Genomic DNA, 17,443 nt, shown 5'->3' on the forward strand with positions numbered 1-17,443 from the left:
TTTTATTTTATTAGAACATCTGTAGAATATAAAATAACAAAAGTATCAAAATAAAACATAGCAAAGCGAAGACTAGACTTTCTCGGTTCTAAGAATCTCCCAGTGTCCCTGTTCTTATTCTGCAGCAACAACCTTTCTCTGATAAGTGCCCAGCTCACCCTCACTTTCAAAGAGCCAGCTCTGTCAGGAAAAAGATCGGTTAGTATAATTTTCTACATTGCCACCTGTTTTTTTTCCAAATTTAGACATAATTTGTGCTGCTAAAAACAGTTGCCCCCTTGCTATTCAGACTAAACTGAATTTCAAACTGATACTTTGTTTATAACTCCCTTAAGTCATTAGTTTTGAGAATGAAAAGACTAGTTATTTTAAGCACCAAAATCTGGTAAACAGACGAGGGAGAACTTTCCCTTCTTTATTTAATGCCCGTGGTCGAAACCTCAGGACGTTGCCATTTGAATTTCACCGCTATCCTGTCATAGCCTTGGCCATATGAGCTTTCTGTGCTCGCTTGTAGACGAAGGTTGGCACTACAATGCTGTGACCACAGGACCCGCAGATGGCGGCTGGCCAGCACCACATCTGAGAAGCCCAGAGTTTGCAGGACTCGACTGCTTTCTAGTCCTGCTCTTTAGTGGGTTTCCTCCTTCACCACCTCTGAGAAAGCCACAGTGTCCAAAAGAAGGAAGTGGTCCAGCGTCCAAAGTCAGAGAACTCTGCAGCCTCTCACCACTTCACTCCACCCTACCCTCAATCTAAGTCAAGAATAAGAATTAAAAAAAAAAAAATCTGCTACACCAAGCTCTGCCTATGCTTTTAAATTTCTACATGCTATTAAACTTGTAGAGAAAATATTCCCTGTTCTTATCTCATTTCCCTTCTTTTTACCCTGCTCTTGGACTTATTTAAGTGTCCCGTCCTGCCAAGTGGTGACCCAACACTCTGCACTATGTGTTAAGCAGAGACTTCCTCTATACCAGTATTGTCCGACTTTAAAGAGAGAAAACCACTTACATAAGCACATGTCTACTAATTAGCATTCTGTGACTTTTTATACACACATGCATGAAATGTATTTGTGTACATGTATACAAACAAAAATGTATATGCAAAAGCATGCGTCTGTATGTGCACACACACTATATACACATGTATACAAGTATATATTCATCTTTGATTTTGTTAGATTAACAGATATTTTTAGCCTACCTTCCAAAAGCTAACTTTTGGCAACATTTTTGATTCAGCGACAGAATTATAGCACACTATCCATTTAGTTTAGCGTCATTCCAGTTTTTAAGAGAATGGCACTATTCTGACGCCACTCTGGTGATTTGAAGGTTTAACAATAATTCTGCTACACTAATTTGTATTTTATTTCTTTCGTATTACTTCGTAACTAGAAATTGAAGCGTTTAAAAGGCTAAGACACAATAGAGAGAGAAGGTGATAACAATTTCTGGATTCATAAATATGTTAATCCCAAGTATAGAGAGGGCGTAGCATGGAACAAGGAAAGTGTGCCTAGAAATAATGGAATAAAATTTACAAAGGAAGCCTGGGATCGTCCACCTATTAGGAAAAGATTAGGAAGTAAAGGGCTCTTGAACACACTTACACTACATAATTCAGATGAAGCTTAAAATAGTTGTCATAAGTATGATAACAAAGAATATAATCCTAAAAAAATACTGAGGGAAAGATTAAATAAATGTATAGGTCTTTTTGAGCAAACAATAGGGAAAGCTTGAGTGAATACTGTATTATACATATTAGGCTTGAGAAACACCAAGTTGAGTAAAATATTGTTCTAACCCTGAGAAAGCCCATATACCAGTTTAGGAGAAAGAAAAGTAAATAATTACAATCCAGACGTATGAGCCAAATTCTTGAAAATGTTGAACAAGATCCATTAACTCTCTTGGGAAAGTTGCAGGATTCTTTCCAGAAAGGAGTTATATTTAACCTTCCTGAAAGTATGTGTGAAAGGAGGAGCTAGGACAGCGCCAGAAGAACTTCGATATTCATTCCTTTCGCCTCCAGCATTAGATGAGCCTCTTAACTAAACTCTTTCCTTATGAGTGCATCTCAGAGCAGCCATATCTGCTTCTGCCTCCAACTCCTGATTGCTACTAATTTAATATACTTTTCCTAGAACATCATTGTTCTCACAGCTATTATTTTTTTATTGTTTTCTCCTGATTTGTTTATCCGCTATTAGCATATCTAATGATTTATTTTCCCAAAACACTTGTCAAAGATTTTAATAGTTCCGTATATGTTTTCTCTCTTCTCATTTATGGTTTCTATTTATTTCCAGGGTAATTACATTTATCAAGTTATTGACCTATGTGTATAGTAGAGAATATGGACTTTAATCTCACCAGTTCTATTAATAAAAACTGCTTTTGGTGATATTATTTAATGAAGACCATCAAGACATATGTCTGTTGAAGTATTGTTAAATTAGAAGTCTAGTGGAACATGTGGCATACCTACACAGGATTAATATTTGTTCCATCAGCATCTGTAAGAAAAACTTTTCTTTGAATATTCTGAATTCCAGTTCAGGAAACATCAATAAAATGGATTTTTATACAAATAGCCAAAAGAATTCGTTGAGGAAAACAACACTATAGATTAAATAGTTCTAAATAGTTAATTTAAGCATATATAAAAATAGTTAATTTAAGCATATATTTAACTGCGATAAATTTAAAGCTACATAACCACTATGCTGGCCTGGTGGTTACTACAAGTGTCTCCATTTAGAATATTGATGAAATATTTAACCAGGAGCTGCTAAGAGAGATAAACCAACCAACCAACAAACAAAAAACAACACTTATTTCTGTATCTGTATGAAACTTGTTTTATTTTCTTGTTTGTGTCCCCAGTTAGTCTTCTTTCTATGCCTAATGTCAGTCCTTTTCCTATAATAATTTCCATAGAACTGACCATTTGCTTGCATAAAAGTTGATGTATTTGATGTATTAATTGCAGAAACTTCTTTCTGCCTGTAATTGCTTAAAGCACATTAATTGTATTTTTGTTTGTTTGTTTGGTGTCTTTTGATTTTTTATTCACTACTAAGAAAAATCTGTTTCTGTGCAATTTGAAGAATACTGTCTCTTTTTCAGAACTTTCTAACCAACTTTTTATAGCAGCTGTTGGAGCCATGGGACAGAAGTGAGAATAGACATGGAGAGCATACATTATAAACTGCCTTGAGAATTGGAGGAAAAAAATGCCTCCATATTCTAATTGAAAAATCTCCCCATATTACTTAGAAAATAATTAGAGAGTAAATGACTTCTATGTCTGGATAATTAAGGTCTATGTATACAATGTGATTTCAACTAAACTTTTGAAAATCTAACATAAGTAACTATTTAACTTTTCCAACTTTATTGAAATTACCTCAGATATTACCTTTCATAATAACAATAAAAATGACAGCTTAAAACAAATCAGACACTGTTGTAAATATTTTCCATCTAAGAACATAGTACAGAACCCAGATGATACCTAATGAATTATATATACTAACTGTATTGTACTAAGTACTGTGACAAGAACTTTGAGGAATTAAAATGATTGTTTTAAACATAGTTTTCATACTAAAACAGATTTTGGGGGTGATAATTAATTGATTAAAATTATTTCAATTAACCTCTAGTTTCTAAGTTAAAATCTGTGTCAGTCCAGAGGACATGGCTATCCTTTACAGTTAATGCATTTTCTATTCCAAATCATGTGCATTTAAGTAACTAAAGACTCTTCTCTTTAAAAAGAACAATTACTACAAGATGAGGTGTTTAAAATAGAGTACATTGTGGCACTTCATGCCTGATTGTTACCAGGTCTTAAACAAGAGATATTAAAAGAAACAAATGCCAGGTGTTCTCATTAGGACATTGTGACTTATGCCTTTGAACCTTTGACACCCAGCATAATAAAAGGCTGGTTGCTTTCCTGTTGTTTCAACTTGTAGAAATCTGCCATTTTATTGTTTACAAATGCTAGCCTCTTCCCCAAATACCCATTTTCCCTAGTTATAATGAATTCTTTCACATTGTAATAATCATCTTTTTATATATTGCAAATTAAAATGCAATATGTTTTGAGGATGATACCTCTGAATAGTAAAACAGTGGAGAATTGAAATCAAATACCACCAGCACCACTGCCCCACCCCACCCCGCCCCACCCAAGCTGCAAATCAAGACTTTGGCTAATAGAATTTAAAACCCTGGGTTAGGGAAAAGTTAACCGTAGTAATGTGTACTCATAGTTTGCTCATAAAGTGCCTTTTAAGATAAATTTATAATTTATATTTACTAAATGTATTTGTTTTTAGGAATAATGTTTCACCATGGGTTTTAATTCCAGTTATTGGATATATATTTATGTAAAATACAAATGGTATTTTTATTAATCTATATTAAAATAGTTTTTATAAAATGGTTTTTCAATGATTACTTTTAAAAGTACACATTGTGAGTAGGTAATTAATGATAGTATGAAGAAAAAAACAAATTGTAAGTGATTTTAGAAGGTTAATCTAGGTAAATATATAGCTGCTGAAATCTTAAATAAATATAAATTTTTAAATGAAGGACTCTTTTTATTGTAAAAAAAAAGATGTCAAATGGTAGATAATTTGCTTTTAAAGAACTTTCCTCCTCCAAAAATAGATGGATCAACATATACAAAGAAAATGATCTCCCCTGTGTTCCAATAAATATTTGGTATGCAGCTAAAAGTTGTCTTTATTTAATATGTCTTAAAATGTGAGATTACATATGCTGCCTTTTTGATTAGGACAAGAACAGGGACTTTTGATATCAAAACAAGTTTCTCTAAATCGTGTTCTACCTAGATTTAGAACAGATTTATCTAGGACAGATGTATTTTTCTCTCTAGAATATGAGCATATGATCTAAAATTTGACATTGGCCCTTTTAACTTCACTTTCCTCCCCTGAAATACCCTCTCTCCTATTCATGGCACAAGTAGCTTCCAAGCGATCGTTTATCCATGAGAATTTTCACAAAGTACTTTACTATTTTACCATTAAGTATTTACACATAAGCCTATTCTATACTTTATGTTTGGGACACACTTTTAGTAATATGTATTAGTGCTACTTGGAGGTATATATTTTAATCCTCTTTGTTTTCTTATTTTCTCCCCTCTTCCCTTCTTTTTTTCTTTCCTTGCTTTTTTTATTTTTTAATTGTCGGCTTTTCAAATAGCATCCCAAAGAATTCCACTTCTGTGAAATTATTCTGGCTTTTTAAATTTGCTTCTTTTCTCAATATCTCTTAGATACAATAATTTTTTTCTCTTTGACTTGAATTTTTTTATGTTGAAAGTTGACCCAAATATGACCTATTAAAGATATAATATTAAATTTTCATTAAATGAAATTTATATATATGGATATAACATTTTTTAAATGCCATAAAACTTAATGGAGTTTCATTCATTCTAATATTAGCCTTTACAAATGCATTCCTTAATTAAAAAGAGAACATTTTAAACACACCAGTTAACATGCTGAGCATCTTAAAATTTTTAAATGTCTAAATAGTTGGCACTTGTTGCTTGAATAGCATTCGAGATGGTTTACATATTTTAAATTGTCATAACTCTTCTCAAATTAGTCATGGCTTAAAAGTAGCCCTGATACTAGTTTCTCCTTTTCAAACTACTTTGGTATGAAATTTTCACTACTAATAAGTGTATATACCATTTTAGTTTGGTTTTTGTCTTTGGTTGTCAGAAAATTACAGCCTTGAATTGTATTCAGATTTTTAAAAAAATTTTTTTCTAAGGAGATGATTTTTGAAACTAACTTTAATTCCTTCAGATTTTTTATTTAATTGGTTGAAACTCTTTGGGAATGCAAGGGGGGAAAGGCAGCCATTTTATGATCATTGCGAGGCCATTTCAAACACAGTACACCAAACATCATTATTCCAAGGAAGTACAGCTTTTGAATAACATCATGTCATTATAATGTTGATGAGAAAAAAATAATCAATTCCCTGCTTAGGCCACACTGTCTTTGTGGATTTTGCACGTTCTCCCCATGTCGGCGTGGGTTTTCTCCTGGTACCACGGTTTCCTCCCACATCTCAAACGTGTGCACGTTAGGTGAACTGGTGTTTCTAAATTGTCCCAGTCCAAGTGAGTAGGTGAGTGTGAGCATGCCCTGGGATGGAAGGGTGTCCTGTCTAGGGTGGGTCCCAACTCATGCTCTGAGCTGCCGAGAGAGGCTCCAGATACCTATGGCCCTGAACTGGAATAAGTCAGCTGAAAAATAATTCTCTTACTTATTTTCATTCATTTTTCTTAAATGTACGTATAGCTCACATTTATGTAGGTGTTTAATATTAGAAGAATTTAGGGATTTATTTATAAGTTTAGTGGTTTTGTGACCAGAAATATGCCTAGGAACTCTAGTTTATATCAATTAGCTTATGGTAAAATTGGTTTCTTTCTATGTAAATTTACTGGTGCAGTTTCCAAGAACCTATCAAAGATGTTAAGTGAGGACTATATGTTCCTACTATTTGAAGATTAAACTTTACAAATTCTTTTATAACAAAAAGAAGTATGCTTTTGGTAATGGGCACTTGTCATTTGTTGGAAGAACACATTATATTTCATATATTTTAATCACTGCAGGTATTTTTACACCCAATAAAAAGTCAAATACCTATAGGATTCTAATATAATCACATGTTTAAGCTCTACCCCAGACATCCCAACTGCTGACTCATCGGGCCTTTGAAAACTCCAGCCTAAGAATGGAAGGTGCTCAATAACTATCATGAAAATCCCTTGTACATGTCTAATCTTAATCTATAGATTTGAGTTCCAAATTTTGAACAAGCCTCAAGATATGTGTTGAGATAGTCAACGTAGTAATGACCATCTTTCTTTAAAGGCTTGTTTTATGTGAAAATCTCTGAATTACTTTTTTTATAATATGACAGTTGCACAGAAATCCTATTTAGAATACATTTATTACAGACTTAATTATAAAAAATAACCAAAATGTGGGGCATTCAAGTCCTGCTTAAAGACAAGAGTCATAAAATACTAGCAAATTAATATAAAACCTGGATAAACAATGAAATGATTAGAACTCACAAATCTAAATGTGCTTATTGGGCTTACAGAGAAGTAACATTGGGGAAATTTAAAGTTATAAAATTTACAGAGGCATAGATAAGATACAGACCATTACAATATGCATCCTGTTTTACCATTTTTGACATGTTTTTAAAGTTGTTTTCATGTGTTACATGAACATTTGCTTATTACATTACATGTTTTATCATATTTTGTTGATTATTTAATATTTTATCATTTACTATGTCAGCATTTAATCATTGTTGTTGAACTATTAAATGGTTTTGAGAAGATAATTAACAAAGTACATCAACTAGCAGAATTATCTGTGTATGTAGAAAGGATTTTTTTTTTTTTTATGATAGTGATAATTCATTCTTTTAATTTATTGAGCACCTGTGACGTGCCAGGTACTCTCCTGGGTGCTGACAATGCAAATCGAAAGAAAACAACAAAACTCCCTGCCACCGTGGAGTCTACATTTCAGTGACAGAAGTGGGTAACAAACAATATAAGTATGTAAAGCATACAGTGTATTAAAAAATGAAAAATAATAAAGAGAAAAAAATTAAGCAGGAAGAGGGGTATAGGCGATGATAAAAAATTATAGATTGGGCAGCCAATGAGGGCCTCACTGAGGAGGTAACTCTTGAGTACAAACTTGGGAGACCTGACAAGGTGGCTATGTGTGTATCTTGGAGAAGAACATTCCAAGAGGAACAGAAGGCTGTTTTCTTCCCTAGAGGTGGCCGCACACACAAAACTTGTGCTTATTTTCAAGGAAGAGAGTAGGGAGCAAGAAGCAAACACTTACTGCTCAGAGAAGGAAGATCTATCTCTGCTTTAGCAATCCCGTTATTTCTGTATCCTAAATAATATGTCATATATAAGAATTCCAATATTTTGAAATGAAGTGCCATTCTATTCTGAGCACCAAACGTTTATTGATGGCTTTTTCTAGATACTATGACAAATAATATTTCTATCTCATGAGTTTGCTTAGTATAGTGGAGAGGGGAGGTTAACTAAAATTATGAAGAAAAAATATAACATGGAGAGAGTTGGGGTGACATTACTTGCATCTTATTAGGAACAAGAACAATCAGATCCAGCATTTGTCTCAAAACTCAGATATTCTCAAAACATTTTATTTTCTAGATAGAGTGAGCTATCCCAATTAAGTAAATTATTATTTCTGTGGGAGTACCTGATTATAGAACTATTATAAAAGGCTTTTCTTTTAGTACTGATAAACCCTCAAAAGTTTGTATTAAAATATACATTAAGCTTTTTTTTTTTGAAGGATACATAGCGTCTGCCATATGTGTGGCAATTCTGATCATGTATGTGAGAAAGGATAATCTTAGTTTTTGTTAATTGAGGTGGCTGCAAACCAAAAATAATGATGATTATGTAAATAGCCTGTTGAAAGAGCCAAAAGCCTTAGTTAACATATGTATGATTAAGAAATATAATGGCAGATATAATACATAGCTTTAACTTCAATCCCTATTACAAACACAGAATATGTAGTTCTCTGTGAGACAGTCTGATGACTATATGGGCATTGCGAAATGTAGTTTCACACAGTAATGTTTTTAGTTGACTGTCATTCTTTCTGCCGATCCAGCCCTAGTGCTAATCATTCACATGCTTTCACTTCTCAAGTTACAGAACTATAATATGATCTGCGTAGGATTCTCTACTCTTTTTCAGATCCAAATACCTGAAATTATGAATCAGTTTCAAAGTATTGATATGACGCAGTCACATTTCATGGATGTACCATGATGGCTGGTTTGTAGTAGGACTTAGAGACCTGCAAAGTACACATGTATTTTCAAATGGCCACTCCATTTCTTATACCCTAATTACTTTGAAATTTATGTAGTTTTCCTGGTTTTCTATTACAGTGTTTCTTTTATTTTAGTGTTAACATCATCATTTAAGTGATCATTTCAAATGATTTAACCATGTTATAAAATGTATAAATTTCAGGTTTCCCATTAACAAACTATCATTCCCTTTAGAGAAGTTGGTAGAAAGTGACATGTTGATTCATGAGTTTTTTTCCCACTAATATCAACTTTAAAAGAAGGAGAATTAATCTAAAGAGAGAAAATTTTCCAATAACATTAAATGAAAAATATTGAAATTATAATTACTACAGTCACGCAGAAATCAAATTGTTTGGGAGAAATTCCACTTTCTTTGTAGACATTTGGTTAAGCCATTCCATCTAATGTATGATAGACTTAAAATAAGATAAAGCAGAGATGCATTTGGTGCAGTTTTCAAATGTGTGTTCTCTGGGACACTAGTGTCACTAAATTTTTATTGGGTTTGTGTAACAATGGACATTATATCCTTACTTGTTAAATACCATAATTATCATTGGCATTTTCAAGGTTCTGATAACTCCTGCAGGAAATCCAATATTTACCAAACATATTTGCTTAAGGAACATTTTTTTTACATCAGACCAATTAATGTGTTCTGGACTACTGTTTCCTGGAGGAAAATGATGCAAAATACCTTAGCAATTACTGCTAGAATGAAATCCATATCCAAATAACAAAGAGATTTTCAGTTTTATAAAAGCTCAGTGATCAGATAGATGCCAGGTGTAGGATCCTATAGGGTAATCTGAATTAGTGACCTTTTAGATGTTGGCAGTGAGTAGTAATTGGCTACTTACAGAACGATGCACTTAAAACATATTTTAAGATCCAGCATCTTTGGGATTTGTCAGTACTGCTTTGTAGCAGGCAACTAAACTGTGTATTTTGTACTTTGAGTTCTATGAAAATATGCTGAATTTAGGATCAGAAATGTATTGACCAACATTTCATAGAATTGGCCTTTAAAGTGAGAGGGTTTAGTATTTACTTGTGACACATAAGTTTCAGGGTGCCCCAAGGCTCTGTAAGCCCCAAACTGTCTTGTTCACGTTATATCACTCAAAGAAATTTCAACCCTAGAGTCCCTCCACCTCTCATTTAAATTAGGTTATGAAAATAAACCTGCTATTTTTTATCCTACGACTTTGCTTAGGCTTTTCCCCTTTTCCAAATGTCTTTCTCCTTTATGCCTCAGTCACTACCCATCAGAATTCTCTGCTGCCTTCGAATGACCCTGCCTCTTCCTAATACCTTTCCTCATATTCTCCATGGTGGTCAGGTATTTCTCCAGGCCTCTGTGAGATAATCCAAATGATTCCTCCTTTTTCTATGTCTCTACAGGCCGTTGCTTGCCCCTTTGTTATAGGACATTCTATGAAATGCTCTTATTGGGAAATAAGTAAAATAGTCCACCAACACTGATGAGGTACTTTTCATCACCAAAGACCATGTCTCACTTAGGATTAATAGTGTCTTTTGAGTACTTAAAATTGAATGTCATGGCAACTTTAAAATTGGTCTTTATCACCTTTTTTTTTACATTGAGAAAAGTCACATGAAAACTAGATTGAAAATCACATTCTGAGTTTCTATTTCTTAGCTTATTTACTGGAATATACACAGGATAATTTACATGTAAACAAGGAATTTCTTTCTTTAGACCACAGACATTTTTGATATATTCTTTTATGTCACTTTATTCTGATCACTTTTCAGCTTGATGGAAAAAATTATTTGTTAATTTAAAAAGCAGTTTGATATCTATAATTACATAGTCAAATTTTGGTCTCTCGTTCCCCACTCTACTTTTTCCAATTTAACTTTTCCACTCATTTTGACCATTTTCTCTATTGACAGTTCACCCAACCCAATCTGCAATCTAATTTTCCTCCTTACCACTTCATGGAAACTGCTCCCTCAAAGAGTGCAAATGACTTTCTAATAGTTAAATCTGCTATTTGTGGGTATCATTTGATGTCAGCCATTCTCTTCTTTCACGAAACACTTACCTTCCTCCAATATCTGAGATACGTTCTTTCTTGTTCTCCTGCTGCTTCCCGGAATGTTTCTTCTTATTTTCATCTTCTCTAACTTGTGTTTAAATATGCATAGACATTCCATAGGTTTCTTCTCTAACCACACCATGCATATAATCTTGGCTATCTCAAATCCTTAAATCTTTTGGGGACCCTCAAAAGCTCCCAAATCTTCAGTTATCATCTTTGTGCAGGTGACTCAATCTTTATCTTTAATTTAGATATCCAACCTGAGCTTTAGATCTGGATTTCTCATAAGTACTTCAAACTCAATTAGCCATCAACATTATTAATTCCCCCTTGAACCTCAGCTTATTTCTCCTACCCCCTCTCCCAGACTTGGGTTGGGTTCAATACACTCAGTAGCTTCACCCTTCACATACTTTGTCCTCTGTATCCTAAACCATAGTGTTCTCTTAATCTGGATTGTTCTTCCTCTCTCTTTCTGTGTTTGTACATGCTGATTTTCCATTCATGTATAATTCAAATAATACCTCAGTGATGTCTACCCTGATCAGCTCAAAAATAATTAAAGGACCCTTATGTTGTGATTAATACCATTTTTTGTTTCATCATTAATTGTAGACATGTCTGTATTGCTTTATTCATTGGATTACGAACCTCCCAAGTGATCTTTGTGGCCCTTTTAATCTAGTCCAGTGACATACTTACATACTGATTTGTTGAACTGACTTCAAATGAATCACCTCTGGTTTGTTGTTGTTATAGATATTTGTTTTGCTTTATTTTATTTAGTCAGCCATGCAAACAAACATGCTCCTCCCAGGGATAATAATGTTACACTGCACCACAGAGGACATTGACTTTTATTTTCTATTCATTCATTCATTCATAATATGGGCAGGAAAAATTGGAATGAAAGCAACTAGGAGTCTCTAGAAAATAATGCATTCCCTCTCAATCACTATGAACAATACATTGAGCAGTTACTAAAGTAAAACAGTTTTTGTCAAACCCAATATGCTAAGGCAAGAAACACAATCACTTTATTTGCAATTTACTGTTGCTCCATTAGTGATCTACAGATCAAAAAGGTATCTATTCTGACACTTCATTTCTGAAGCTTAATGCTGTGTTTGTTTAGTTTATCTAATGAGGACCTCTTAGCACCTCAAATAGGTGCTTTAAAAAACAACACCCAGCTGTTAGCCTAGGGACAAAAGAATAAATGCAAATTTAACACTTTTCAAAGGTGAATCTGCACATTTTGATGTCTTGACAGCATTCAATAAAAATCAAATGTTCTTAAAGACAATCTACTAATTTGCTGATTGTTTCTAGAGCTAAATCTGTTCATAAATATTTTAAATAGTTTTAAAAGGTTGACCATTATTTGGGGAAATATTTGTACATGTATGCATTAGTGCAATCTTTTATAATATAAAAATACTTTTCAGGATCTTGTTACTGCTTCTGAGATAAAGAAAACTCTTGATGTCAAGACTGAACAAAAAAGGGAATGAAATACACAATATGGTAAGTGACTTGCAAATAGACCAGTGCTGCCAAGTTTCTAAAACTCCATTGTGTAGCTGTCATTTGTAAGCTGCATACATATAAAATACATGCTTAAGATAGTCTCTATTGCAAGCAATGGTGAGATGTAACCACAGTTGCATCAACTTTTGTCTACCCCTCTAAGCTTATTTTGATACACTTGGTATAAAAGACACTTGGTTATCACCCAGGGCAGGTAATTTTAACTCCAATTTTTAATTAGGGAGAATTCAAGATTGCTACTATGACATTTGTGCTCCTGTAACAATGGAGTTTCTTAAAATGGCATTTAGAATTATAATACTGATGTATAAAATAAAAAGCTAAAACTTTACAGTTTCTTAAAATTTGGTTTTAAGTTATTCAAAAGATTAACATAGACATGCAGCAGTTAAATGTATGTTGATGCTTAAAGGGTTTTTTACTAGTTTACAAAAACAAATTAGTTTTACTTAGTTTATAAGAATGTCTAGTGTCTTGGGTTGTTTCCTTTTCTTACTGTGTTTTCTATAATGATATTAGAAACTTATTGCATAACATTCCTTTCTTCTTCTCGTGCCCTCTCTAGGGCTTCTCAGAGAATGAGTGATAGAGACTAGAAAGAGCAAAGGAAATATAAAGGAAGAGGGTTCCAGAGTCATTTCAGAAGCACAAGTCAAAACATGCTTCTGGCTCTGTACTCTGCCCATCCCTACCACCATCCCACCCAACCCAGTGCCCAAGAAAATGCTGCATGTTTCCAGTGACATGGTGGCAAGAGCTAGATTTTTCTTCTACTAGTCAAATTTCAGAAACCATTAATAGATCACACTTTATTTAGCTAGGGCCGTTATTTTAGACTAGAACTTCTTAAATTGGGAACAAAGAATAAGGTTTATACAAAATAGTAATCTTTATGAAATTATAAGTGATATACTGTGTGTATATTTCTTTTTTCTATGGAGACAATGAATTTTATCAATTTTTCAAGAATCTTGATGACAGAAAAAATTTCATCTAACATAGTTCTAATTTGGAACAGATGTGATTGAAATGAAAATTTTGAAGGAAGTGAGGAGTTTTTGTATATACACACACACACACAAATTTTACAGTGAACGCCACTTGGAACACAAGTGGCGTTCCAAGTGGCGTTCACTGTAAAATTTGCACCCTTGTGACTTCTTTTTAATTATAAATATTTTTAGAGGAATAAATACTATTCAGAAGAGTTTTGTTGGTACTTTCCCTTTCATCATTCTTTAAAACATGAACCAAATTTAGTTATTCTTTCAAATAAAAAATATATATAACTCCATTCATTTTTGTTTTATACTCGCTTTGTAAATCCTTGCACAGATTTCAGTTATCTTCTGACAAAAGTATATATTTTCAAAACACATCTATTTTTTAAAATATTCTACTAATATTGGCCCCTATTGTATGACATTGATCTCTATCGCCTCCAGGGTTTTGTTTTGAGCTTGTTTCTTTTTGCTCACAGTTATAAATAGAAACTCATAGTTTTTTCCTTATCTTAGCCGGAAACTCTGGAAATTGTTCTGCCTCTTGCATAACATTCCTATCCCTGCTAATGTGGACATTGCCTCCCACCTCCATTTACACTTATGAAGATATTTATTCTTTGGAATTCTGGGAGCCTATTTTATTTTCATTGATCTCTATTAACAAAGATACTCAGTTAGCCAGTATCTCTACCAATTGATAACTAATTTTATCTTTCTTATTAACTATAACAGTTAGAAAGTCCAGATACTTTGGTAATTCCTTTGGTCAGGGAAGAGGGAAAGTTATCTTGGTTTCTGACAAGCCCGTGTCCTCATTTGACGGTGAACACGCTCTCCACTTAGAAAATATCTAAAACCTATCAGCTTTAGTGATTGTGCCAGAAGTATTTTTTGTAACATTTTTTCTTTTAGTGAATCTCTTTTCCAGAAGAAAAAGTTGAAATTTAATAAGATCATTGTAGAAGGCCAAACGTAGAGGCCAAATTTTCTCGAGTTACGATGTTATTTCTCGGCCAAATGCTTGTCTCTTCTGCTCAGCTGTAAAATTTCTCCGTACGCAAGGGTCTCTTTAGTGCCAAGGGGATAAGCAAAAGAAAAAGATGAAAATATAGCTGCTGTTGCATGGATGACTCCGCTCACACTGACTCCTTCAGCGAGTTTCCTTAGAATCCTCAGAGGAATGCTTTTCCTAACCACCTATCCCAACATTTAGGTTTACTTCTTAGATGGTCAGTTAATAGTTCTTGAACATAAACTTTTGGCCAGAGTAACTGGAAATTTGAGTTTATTAAAGTTTTACATACTTAATTATGGTCTACAGGGCATTTTAAACTCAGCAATTTGGCTTCAGATCTACTTCCTTATCCCCAAAATACGCAGCGTGAAATGTATAAGAAGTAATTGGATAAAATACCTTTTCCAAGTTCTCTGTATCTTATTTCTTCTAGATAACAAAGAAAAAGTATACAGTATTCCCATGATTAAACACACGATTTGAGTTGGAACTTAGGTCTCTAAATACATAAGGTAATGTATATAAATGTGTGAAAATCTTGCTTGGGAAAAAGATAAAACGGATTAGTAAATGACTAATGAGACACCATACTATGGAATATTAGGAAACTCTCTAAAAACGCTCTATTAGGATTGTGTATTCTGACTTGCAAAGTTGTTCATGGCATATTTTGGAGGGAAATGAAATAACTCAAGTTATAGTATAATGTGTATGGTAAGATCTCATAGAAAAACACTATATCAATCTTACATTATAGCCATATTTACATATATATGGAAATATAATTTTAGTCCATTTGTTTAAAAGAAAAACAAGATAATTGGGTTTATATTTGTTTTTGTAGTGAAAATGTCTTGAAAACACACCTAGGTTATATCAGGGGAACAGAATAACAGAGAAAGAAAAGAACTTCTTTATATACTTCTGTATTATTAGATTTTTAACCTTAAGAAGGTATTACTTTTATCATTTAAAACAGTCAGCTATGATAGTTACTGAACTGTTGTTAAAATGTTTCCCTCATATAGCCTACTACTTGGTGGTATTTTACTTAGCAACGTTTATTGAAAAGTCCCAAACAATTATTCAACATAAATACATGAAATAATATTGGATTGGGGCTATATTCTTAGATTGCATAAAGCTTTATTCTGATAAGAATCTGTTCTTTTTTCCTTCCTCTTTTATAGTGATTAGGGTAACTCGTTTTTCTCTTCCACCTGCTAATTAGGATTCCTGGAGACATTACTTCCTATCTCTCTTCATCTAGTCAGTTCACCATTTTACCACCAAAGACATTATTTGTAAACTCACCAAAGCCTGACTTGCACGCCCACACCATTACTCTGGACCACCCCTTAGATGAAGTGATCTGGATAACACTACTTCTTATTGCTTCTCCTGGCCACAATATCTTTCCCTCCAGCCTTCTTCCAGATTAGTCTAAGAAAATCTCAGAAATTAATTTGCTTTCCATGCAAGACAACTTTTCAATATTAGTCTAACTTCCACTTACTAGTCCCACACCTTCCACTGAGGACTGAGCTAAAAGTAGTATCAGTAGTTATATATGATTCATTTTTTTAAAAAGGAATGCACGTGTGTGCATGTGTGTGTGTGTGTGTGTGTGTGTATTCCTGGAGGAGTAGATGGTACATATTTTTCTAAGTACTCATGCAGTGATTTTTAAATACAATTTACTTATCATGTGATCTGAGCAAGTTCCTTATATATACCAAGACTTAGCGTTCCATATCTGTTAAAAGCAAGTACATAAAAGTACTGAATCTGTAATATTATTTTGAAGATTAAATTAATTATATAAATCATGGTATTCCTTATTAATTAATATTTTAAGGAAATAATTAGTAATAATAAATATATGATACATATTGGTGTGCTTTGCATTGATGGCCTGATGCAAATATCGATAAATTCTTATAAAAGATGCCTAATGTTTCTGGGAAAGATATTTTGATCAATAATAGCAGTTTGTGACAAGTATTTGAATAACAAAATATAATAAAAAATAAAAGAAATGGCTTATCATAATGCTTCAAATGCACTATTCACTCTTCATGTTTTAAATTACTATTATCTTTAACAACTTAAAGAAGTAGAAAGTATAATCTTGAATCTTAGTTGAATGTATATTTTTTTCTCATCACAGATTTCACCAGCAAGGAGATTAAGAGTATAGGTATTGCCAACCTTGGCGAATGAGGAAGTTGCATTTGCCTTGGGAAATACAGTGATTGCCTGAGTTTTGATTCCTATCTGGAAACCAGTTTATAGATGATATGGATAAGTTACCATGCAAAAAGGAAGTGCCACCTTGCTGACCCACCACTGAGAGAGAGGGAAGGGGGAGAAGGAAGGAGGAAAATAGAGAGGAGGAGAGAAAAGAAGGAAATGTAGGAAGGACTGAGGGAGAGAGGGGAGGAGAGAAGGAGAGAAAGAATGAAGGAAGGGAGGAAGGGAGGCAAGGAGGCAATGGAAGAAATTTGGAGTACAAACAAAGGACACTGAAAGTTCCAGTTTAGTACATCTCTTTTGTATATTCTACAAATTAGATTGTCAAGAACTCAGCTTCTCTCAGAAATTTAGGCTATTAGCCATTTACAACTTATTTTGAATTAATTTAATCAGATTATCAGATTGGGATTTTGCTTAGAGCCTGCCAAAATCAGCCAGCCTGAGGAAACTGGAGTTTCGATTGAAAAACGGAACTGACAGGAAGTTTGATTAAGAAGCACAAGGCTGATGTTCAAGGAGGAGGGGACGTCGGCATTCACTGGGCAAGGGGACAGCCAGAGGGCA

At 33.5% G+C, this 17,443-nt stretch overlaps 1 long non-coding RNA gene across 1 annotated transcript in view; it reads left to right on the plus strand.

Annotated features, from left to right (window-relative positions):
• Nucleotides 1–17,443, plus strand: part of LOC120598611 (uncharacterized) — a 380,220-nt gene that overhangs the window by 61,980 nt on the left and 300,797 nt on the right. Inside the window, exons 4-5 of the long non-coding RNA XR_005651655.1 lie at nucleotides 12,502–12,580; nucleotides 15,057–15,135. This is a non-coding gene — a long non-coding RNA (uncharacterized LOC120598611). The remainder of the gene's footprint in view (nucleotides 1–12,501; nucleotides 12,581–15,056; nucleotides 15,136–17,443) is intronic.

The sequence above is a fragment of the Pteropus medius genome, unplaced genomic scaffold (genome assembly GCF_902729225.1).
Source record: "Pteropus medius unplaced genomic scaffold, Ma_sr-lr_union100, whole genome shotgun sequence".
Classification (NCBI taxonomy): Eukaryota; Metazoa; Chordata; class Mammalia; order Chiroptera; family Pteropodidae; genus Pteropus; species Pteropus medius.